General features: G+C 62.5%; 1 pseudogene; it reads left to right on the top strand.

The window, feature by feature from the left end:
• The first annotated feature begins 8 nt into the window (after positions 1-8).
• On the top strand, positions 9-6,578 carry LOC119102405 (phosphoinositide 3-kinase regulatory subunit 4-like; annotated as a pseudogene).
• Positions 6,579-8,252: the final 1,674 nt, after the last annotated feature.

Raw genomic sequence — 8,252 nt, 5'->3', positions numbered from 1 at the left:
TAGTGGCCTTGGCTAGGCACACAGCTCGCCAGTGAAGATGGGAAACCAGCTGGCTGGCATTGCACCATCACAGATCTTTCCAGTAGAGTACTACCTGAATGATGTCCCATATGTTGAGTTTGTGGCAAGGTCAGTCAATATGCTGTTGTGCCCACATTTGTGGATTTGTGTTTCTGTTGCTTGTATTTTTCTAGCATGGTCTTCTAGTTGTTTTTCTAGTACTTACATTCCTAATAATATTCATATTGCTTCTTGACTGCCATCTCACTGTCTGACTATCTCACTTTGTCTTCCTTTGCATATGCCTCCCTTTCTCTCTTTTGATCACATTTCCATTTCATCTACAGCCTTGACACCAGAGCTGTTGGTCTGTGTTGGGGTTTCTGTCACACTTTCTCCCTACTACTGGGGCAGAAGATTCTTATCAGGCACATCAGTACTCACCCATTTAGCAGCACTTTGTATTCTGCCGTCAATGTTGGAAAGGCTCATGTTCTCAGCTTATGCATGTCAGGTGTTAAGATCTCAATTATTTTCCTTCAGTCTCCCAGCCATGCATATGCCATTGGTAGTGTCTAAGGTGCGACGCACACTCAATTTATGCTGCCAGCTGAGTTCATGCGCAGCACCCGCTCCGCGCCACCACACCCTGACGCCGCCGGCCCGTCTGGCGGCACCCTGACGTGTCCACCGCTCCGCCCGGCAGCCTGGGCAGCAACGCGCTTCATGAAGGTGGCGCGCGCCCTCGTCGCCGGGCCAGCTGGTGGTGAAGGTGTTCGTGCTGCACGACCCCAGCCGCCGCTTGGAGCAGCACGAGCGCCGAGTTGAAGCAGCTGGCCCGCCCTGTCTGCGCAACGTGCCCAACTGCCTGCCGTTCCGCCGCGTCGTCATCACCGACCGTTCGGCGCTGCTCCTCAGACAGTACATACGGTCAGTGGGCGGCCGTGAGCTCCATGGCACTGGAGGTCTTGCACCAGTGTCCCAGCTACGGCAGAGTCCCGGTGCTGTGCGCGGGTCTGCAGGTGCGCTGGTCTATCGTGCGGGAGGGTCGTGGCATCGACGGAAGTATAAAAGTGTGCAGGACCACAATGTTTACCCATGGATCATCTTATTTTTTCAACGAAAGGTCCTATGTAGCACTAAGAGGTTCTTACAACACCAGTGAACAGCAATTTTTTAGGGTTAATGACAACTTTCCCCTATGATCTGTGTTGCGTGTTGCTTCTTGCTGTAATACTACTGCAAGTGCTGACACATTCCTCTCCCGGCAGGTACAAGCCTGTATGACCGAATCTCGACGCGACCGTTCCTGTCGGAGCACGAGAAGCGGTGGCTGAGTTTCCAGCTGCTGAGCGCGCTGGCCGCCTGCCACCCGGCTCGGCGTCTGCCACGGCGACCTCAAGCTGGAGAACCTGCTTGTCACCTCGTACCTCTGGCTGCTGGTGGGCGACTGGGCCGCCTTCAAGCCGGCGCTGCTGCCCGAGGACAACCCGGCCGACTTTCGGCTACTTCTTCGACACGTCGCGGCGCCGGCTGTGCTACGTGGCGCCGGAGCGTTTCGCCAGCGGTGGCCTGCTGCCGCTGGCCGACCCCACGCCCGGCCGGCTCACGCCGCCGATGGACGTGTTCTCGGCCGGCTGCTGCCTCACCGAGCTCTGCACCGAGGGCGCCGTGCCGTTCGACCTGACGCAGCTGCTGCTGTACCGCGCCGGCGAGTACGACCCGTCCCAGGCCACCGGCCGCATCGCCGACCCGGCCTTCCGCGAGATGGTGGAGGCGATGCTGCGACTGGAGCCGGCGGCGCGGCCGGCGCCGGCCGACCTGCTCGCGCGCTACACGCCGGCCGTGTTCCCGGCCACGTTCCAGGCGGTGCTGCATCCGTACTTCGCGCAGTTCGCCGGCTCCGCGCTGCCTTCGCCCGACGAGAAGATCGACAAGATGGCGTCCGACGTGGACCGGCTGGTGAGCCAGCTGTCGGCCGGCAACCCGGTCTCGTTGCAGGAGGACATCACGCTGGTGATCGGGCTGGCCACCTCGTGCGTGCGCCGGCTCTGCCACCTGGCCACCAGGTACGCGCGCTGAAGCTGCTGCTCCGCCTGGCCGGCCACGTGAGCAGCGACGTTATTCTGGACCGCGTGCTGCCATACGTGCTGTCGATGACGCGCGACGCGTTCGCGCGCGTGCGCTGCGTGGCGCTGCAGACGCTGGCGGCGATGCTGGCGCTGGTCACGTCGCTGCCCGAGAGCGACGCGCACATCTTCCCCGAGTACGTGCTGCCGAACGTGGGCGCGCTGGCGCAGGACCGCGCCGTCAGCGTGCGTGTCTGCTACGCCACGCAGCTGGCGCCGCTGGCCGAGTCGGCGCTGCGGCTGCTCGAGGCGTCGCACGTGCGCGCCAGCCGGCCCGGCCTGGCCGCCGAGCTCGGCACGCTGCACGACCTGGTGCACCAGAAGGTGCAGCTGCTGCTGACCGACGCCGACAGCTCGGTCAAGCGGACGCTGCTGGTGCGCGGCTTCTCGCGGTTTGTGCGCCTTCTTCGGCAAGCACAAGGCCAAACGATCTGCTGCTTTCGCACATGATCACCTTCCTCAACGACAAGGGCGACCGCAGCCTGCGTGCCGCCTTCTTCGACGCGGTGGAGGGGGTCGTGTCGTTCATCGGCCGCCACTGTGTGCCGCTGCTGACGCCGCTGCTGCTGCAGGGGTCTCAACGACACGGAGGAATTCGTCACCGTCAAGGCCGTGGACGCCATGTGCGGGGCTGGCGGCGCGCGGCCTGCTCGGCAAGGCGGCGTTGTACGAGCTGCTGGACGAAGTGGTGCCGATGGTGGTGCACCCGAGCTTGTGGGCGCGCCAGGCGGCCGTTGGTTTCATCTGCGCGTGCGCCGCGCAGATGCGCGTCATCGACGTGCAGTGTCGGCTGGTGCCGCGGCTGGCGCCGTTCCTGGCGCACCCGGTGGCTTCGCTGGACAGTTGCGCGGCGCTCCTCGCCGCACTCGGCCCACCGCTGCCGCGCGACGTATACGACCACGTGGCGCGTGCCGCCGATCTGGAGCCACTGCTGGCGGCGCTGGCCGAGCGGCAGCGGCTGCGGCGCGCCGCAGATCCGGCCTGGCAGCTGCACCTGCCCGACGGTGGCGGGCCCGTGCGCAACCTGTTCCGCCGCCTGGTGGCCGACGGCATGACGGCCGCCGTCGAAGACCACCTGCTCGTGCTGGCCGGACACCTGGCCAAGGTGCACAAACACAAGCGACTGGCGGCAGAGATGCGGCGGGCGCCCGTCGAGTCGGGCGTCGCCACCGTGCCGGGGGAGGCGTGCCGCGGCCGCGTGCTTCACGTGCGCGCCGGCGAGGCGGAGGCGGCAGCGCCGGCGCGCCAGCCGTCACTCGACTCGCCACGGCCCGAGCCCAGCGAGCGCGACGAGGCGACCGAGGCGACCGAGCCGGCCGGCCGCGAGGCGGGCTCGCGCACGCTCGAGTCACCCTGCCAGGCGGCCCTGCAGCGGCTGCTGGAGCGGCAGCGGAGCGAGCGACGCGCCGCACGCCTGGGTCGTGAGTGGGGTGGCCCGGCCGGCGCGCCGCCACCCACGTGGCGGCCGGCCGGCCAGCTGGTGGCGCATCTGCACGAGCACCAGGGTGCCGTGGTGCGGCTCGCGGCCGTCACCGACACGCCGCTGGTGGCGAGCGCCGCCACCGACGGCCAGGTGCGCGTGTGGGACGTGGCGCGTATGGAGGGCAAAAACATCGCCAACCGCTCGCGCCAGACGTACACGCGGCCGGGCGGCGGCGGCGCACTCACGGCGCTTACCTACTGCGAGGCCGAGCGGGCGCTGGCGGCCGCCGGCGACGGTGACGCCGTCTGGACGATCAGTGTCGAGACGAGCACACCCCGCTCGCACCCCCTGCACTACCGCAAGCTGGACGTGGTCGAGGAGGGTAGCGTGGTGGAGCTGACGCACTTCAGCTCGGCGGGCAGCTCTGTGCTCGTCTACGCCACCATGTACGGCCAGCTGGTGGGCTGGGACCTGCGCGCGCCCGGCACCGCCTGGCGCCTGCAGAACGGCGCGCGCCGCGGTCTGGTGACGGCGCTCTGCGCGGACCCCGCCCACTGCTGGCTGGTGGTGGGCACCTCCAGCGGCGTGCACGTGTGCTGGGACCTGCGTTTCCAGCTGGCGGTGTCGACGCTGGCGCACCCGGCCGGCCCCCGGGTGCGCCGGCTCTGCGTGCACCCCAGCCAGCCCAGCTGGTTCGTCAGCGCCGTGTCCGGCAACTCGGAGGTCAACATGTGGAACATTGAGACGGGCGAGCGCCAGGTGAGCACCGACACCCCACTCCGCGGGTCTTGAAGAGGATGCTGCTGCCTTTCACACCTCCATCTCTTACCGCGAGCATTTGCCACGTTTTGGCTGCTACAGCTACGCTCGACACATCCATTGTTAATGCTACCAAATAACCTATACATGCTTTACATCGTCCATGGTTTAGGGCTCGGTTATACATCTGGCGAAGACTGACGATAGGCGTATTCATTTAGCGAAAAAGGTCGCTCGCCCACATGTGTTTAATAGGGGGCGTGAAAAAGGGCGATTTTACGTTGTCTCCGGGACACAATTCCCGTTTCGCTGGTGACACCGTTCCTGCTCGTTTAAAATGGACGCAATCGTGAAAGAATCGCAAGAAAGTATCGGTACTTTGCCTTTGTTGTTGTTTTTCTGCTTTGTTTTCCCCTGTCTCGCTGGTGACACCGTTCATGTTTATATAAATGGATGCAGTCGTAATAGAATCGTCAGAAAAACACCGGGGCTTTGCTGGCCTTTGCTGGTTTGTTGTTTGTATGCACCGAAACAATGGCTGGGTTCACGAATCGTGCGCAGCGGTGGACCTTATTTTGCCGTGCCCCGTATTGTGAGGGCTGACCTGTCGGCACCGATCACGCAACTGAAGGATGTTGAAAATGCGGCCTGTAATGAGTTGTTGTTATTCACAAGCGTCAACGTGATGTAAACGACTATGACGCAACATTTAGAAGTACGCAAAGGTGTCAGCATCGATCTTTTAGGGTCTTACATGCTGAGCAGTTCTTTGTTGCCTGAAAGCAAAGTTTCTTTGAAGTATGCGGTACCGACAAACGCCAAAATTTATACAAACCTTGCTAACTCATGACGTTGCATGTAACATCTGTACGCGCTTAGTATGAAGTTACAAGCGCGCGCAGTCCACAGACGGGGCACGGCTCTGGCGTCGTTCAGAGTCGGCCTGGTGCCGGCTGGGTTTGAGCCCGCTCGGTCGTCTAACGCCGCCCCCGCCGCCAGATGACGCTGTGGCCGAGCCAGCACCCGGCGCTGAGCACGGCGCTGCGGGACCACCACTCGGTGACGGCTCTGTGCCCGGTGGGGCCGGCGCTGCTGACAGCCGGCACCGACATGTGCACGCGGCTCTGGGAGCTGGCCGAGCCGCGCGCCTCGCAGCTGATCACGTGGCCGGCCCGCCAGCCGGTGCCCGTCACCGGCACGTACCGCTCCCAGGTGAGGCGGCCGCGCAGCGCGGTGGCGGGATGTGTGACCACCTCGCCGCTGTGTGCTTGGACGCCGTGGACTGCTTCTCTGTCAGGCAGCTGGCTGAGGGCTCGGGTGTTGCCAGCCGAGATGGGGGCCGGTGTTGGGGATGGTTCCACGGCGCGTGAGGCAAGTCCGGACCCCCCGATCGTAGGACCAACGCTGTGCGTGAAAGCCGTGGGTTCTGAAGCGCCTGGGACGAAATCGAGACCAGTGAGAGTTTCACGCGACTGGGATCGAACCGTAGCCGCCCGACCTGGAGCCCAGTGCTGTGCCCGCCCGGCCGCTGACGCCTGACGCCTGACGCCTGACGCCGTCGGCAGGTGGTGGACGGCATCGAGGTAGTGCAGGAGGTGTGCCAGAAGGCGCGCCGTCCGCTGGACGACTGTCCGCGCGGCCCCGAGCCCACGCCGCCCGGCCACCTGGACACCATCAGCGACATCGTCCTGGCGCGCGCCTCCCAGTGGTACGCCGTCACCGCCTCCCGCGACGGCGTCGTCAAGGTCTGGAAGTGAGCCTCCCGCCGATGGGGGTGGGCGCCGCCCGGGGCGAGGCGGCGGCGTGGGCCTTCGCTGGGACGTGGCGGCTGCCGGGTAATCTGGCCAGGCCCAGTCGCGGCACCTGGCGCACGCGTTCAGCGGTATTTTAGTGCTGTCGCAGACAGTGACGCCGACCAGGTGATTGGTTCAGCGCAGCGGTGTTGTGGCTGGTTCCAGTGCCGGCCTTGGCTCTGCTGCCGACGCCCACTGGAGGACCCAGGACAGGACTCCGCGCACGAACCGAGGCTTACCTGTGCATAATGGCTGGCGGTGCGGTCGTGGGCGGCTGTGCGCGAGCTAGCTGTGCTTCAGTAGCGTCGTGACGGGCTGCCGCAGCTGTGGGGCCGACGCAATTCCATGTCGGCGGTGCTCGCGAGCTTTCAGGAGGTGCACGAAAACCGGTACCAATGTGTGTGTTACGCTTGTGTGTCATGACGGTATGCCCCTGCTCCTGTTTGTGTGTATTTATAACAATACACAATATGTACGCCACAACATATTGTACAATGCAATATAATGCACAATATGTGCCCACGATCGTGGGCACTTTGATGTGCAGTTCTGGCAACTGTAGGCTTTGCGTCTTTGCGTCCCACGACTAGCTGCGTCTTGCATTGTGACTCGCGGAGAACCGATCCAGCACCTGCTTCAGAAGTACGTGTATTTCGGCGGTAGCGAGTGGCAAGAAAAACAGTACATTCATTGACGACTCTTTGCGGCCAATCATCCACATATTTGCGTCACCTTCTGGTTATCCACTGTCATGACCTCGAAACAGTAAGCAGAAGAAGACCACGTACTCTGTTTAAAAGACAAGGCCTCGTCAAGGGAAGCTGATAAACATCGCATCCCGCCGTAGTCGCCGCCCGCTGCCGTCTGATGAACACCGTGGTACACACGCGTCAGGTGTCAGGGACCCGGCGGTGCCGGAGCGGGCCGGCCCTCAGGGTCCGGTGGTGCTCTCGTGGTCGCGCCGCCGCCGACCGACCACTAGCAGGTGGACGACTGCTCGTAGTTCACCCGGAAGCCCTTCTCCTTGGCCGCAGTGAACGTGGAGTCCGTCTTGAAGCGCAGCACCAGGGGACTCTGCGCCTTCGTCACCTGGTCAAGACGGTCGCACGCCGCGTGTCACATGATACGGATAAACGCACTACTAAGGCATGCTCACTGCACTCGGCGACTTCATGTAAACAGAACGGTGGCACGGCATTTTGTTATGCAAGTAAGCGTAGACTTACTCCGGAGACATATTCGTTGTCCGAGTTACTGTACTTGGCGAGATCGCGTTATTGGTGGTGAGGCATAGCTTTCCGAGGAAACGGAGGAGACGATAGGTTTTGTCAGCAACGAAAGGCAAGCGATCTTCAAAAAGATGATTATCAACGGCTGTAGGACAAGCACGCCCTGGCATCATGACTAAGCGACCGACTTTAGAGGGATGGTGCCGTTTGTCTTTGTCAAGAAATGACCGTTAGCATAATTTTGCGAAAGAAAAGGTGCGACGTGATCGGGTCGTGCTGCCTGCGGCATCACGTTCAGCCAGCCGCATAGCAGGAGCGGCGGTTGGCGACCAGACCGTTAGCTGATGGCGTTATCCTGGGTTGCGACGCCGGTATACATCGGTCACTATGGAGTGTGTAGTCTGGCAGTCAACCTACATTTAAACCCAAAACGGGGGTTGCTTTAATACGGTTGTGGACGCAAAAAAAAATCATGTACAAGCTGACTGCCACCGTTCATAGCCCCAGGAGAACCCGAAACCTCTTCCGAAACAAGGCCCGTGTCTCCGGTAGCGTGGTCCGGGCGCATGGCGTGGCATGGCGTGTGGCTTGGACAGGGTCAGGTTATGCCCTCAGGGTCAGGGCGTGTAGCTTGGACAGGGTCAGGTTATGCTCTCAGGGTCAGGGCGTCTAGCTTGGTTAGAGTCAGGTCAGCCCCTCAGGGTCAGGGCGTGTAGCTTGGACAGGGTCAGGTTATGCCCTCAGGGTCAAGACGTGTGGCTTGGACAGGGTCAGGTTATGCCCTCAGGGTCAAGACGTGTGGCTTGGACAGGGTCAGGTTATGCCCTCAGGGTCAGGACGCGTAGCTTGGACAGGGTCAGGTTATGCCCTCAGGGTCAGGGCGTGTAGCTTGGACAGGGTCAGGTTATGCCCTCAGGGT

Source organism: Pollicipes pollicipes, unplaced genomic scaffold (assembly GCF_011947565.3).
Source record: "Pollicipes pollicipes isolate AB1234 unplaced genomic scaffold, Ppol_2.1 Scaffold_5724;HRSCAF=6776_pilon_pilon_pilon, whole genome shotgun sequence".
Classification (NCBI taxonomy): domain Eukaryota; kingdom Metazoa; phylum Arthropoda; class Thecostraca; order Pollicipedomorpha; family Pollicipedidae; genus Pollicipes; species Pollicipes pollicipes.
This window is presented reverse-complemented; position numbering and strand designations above follow the sequence as displayed.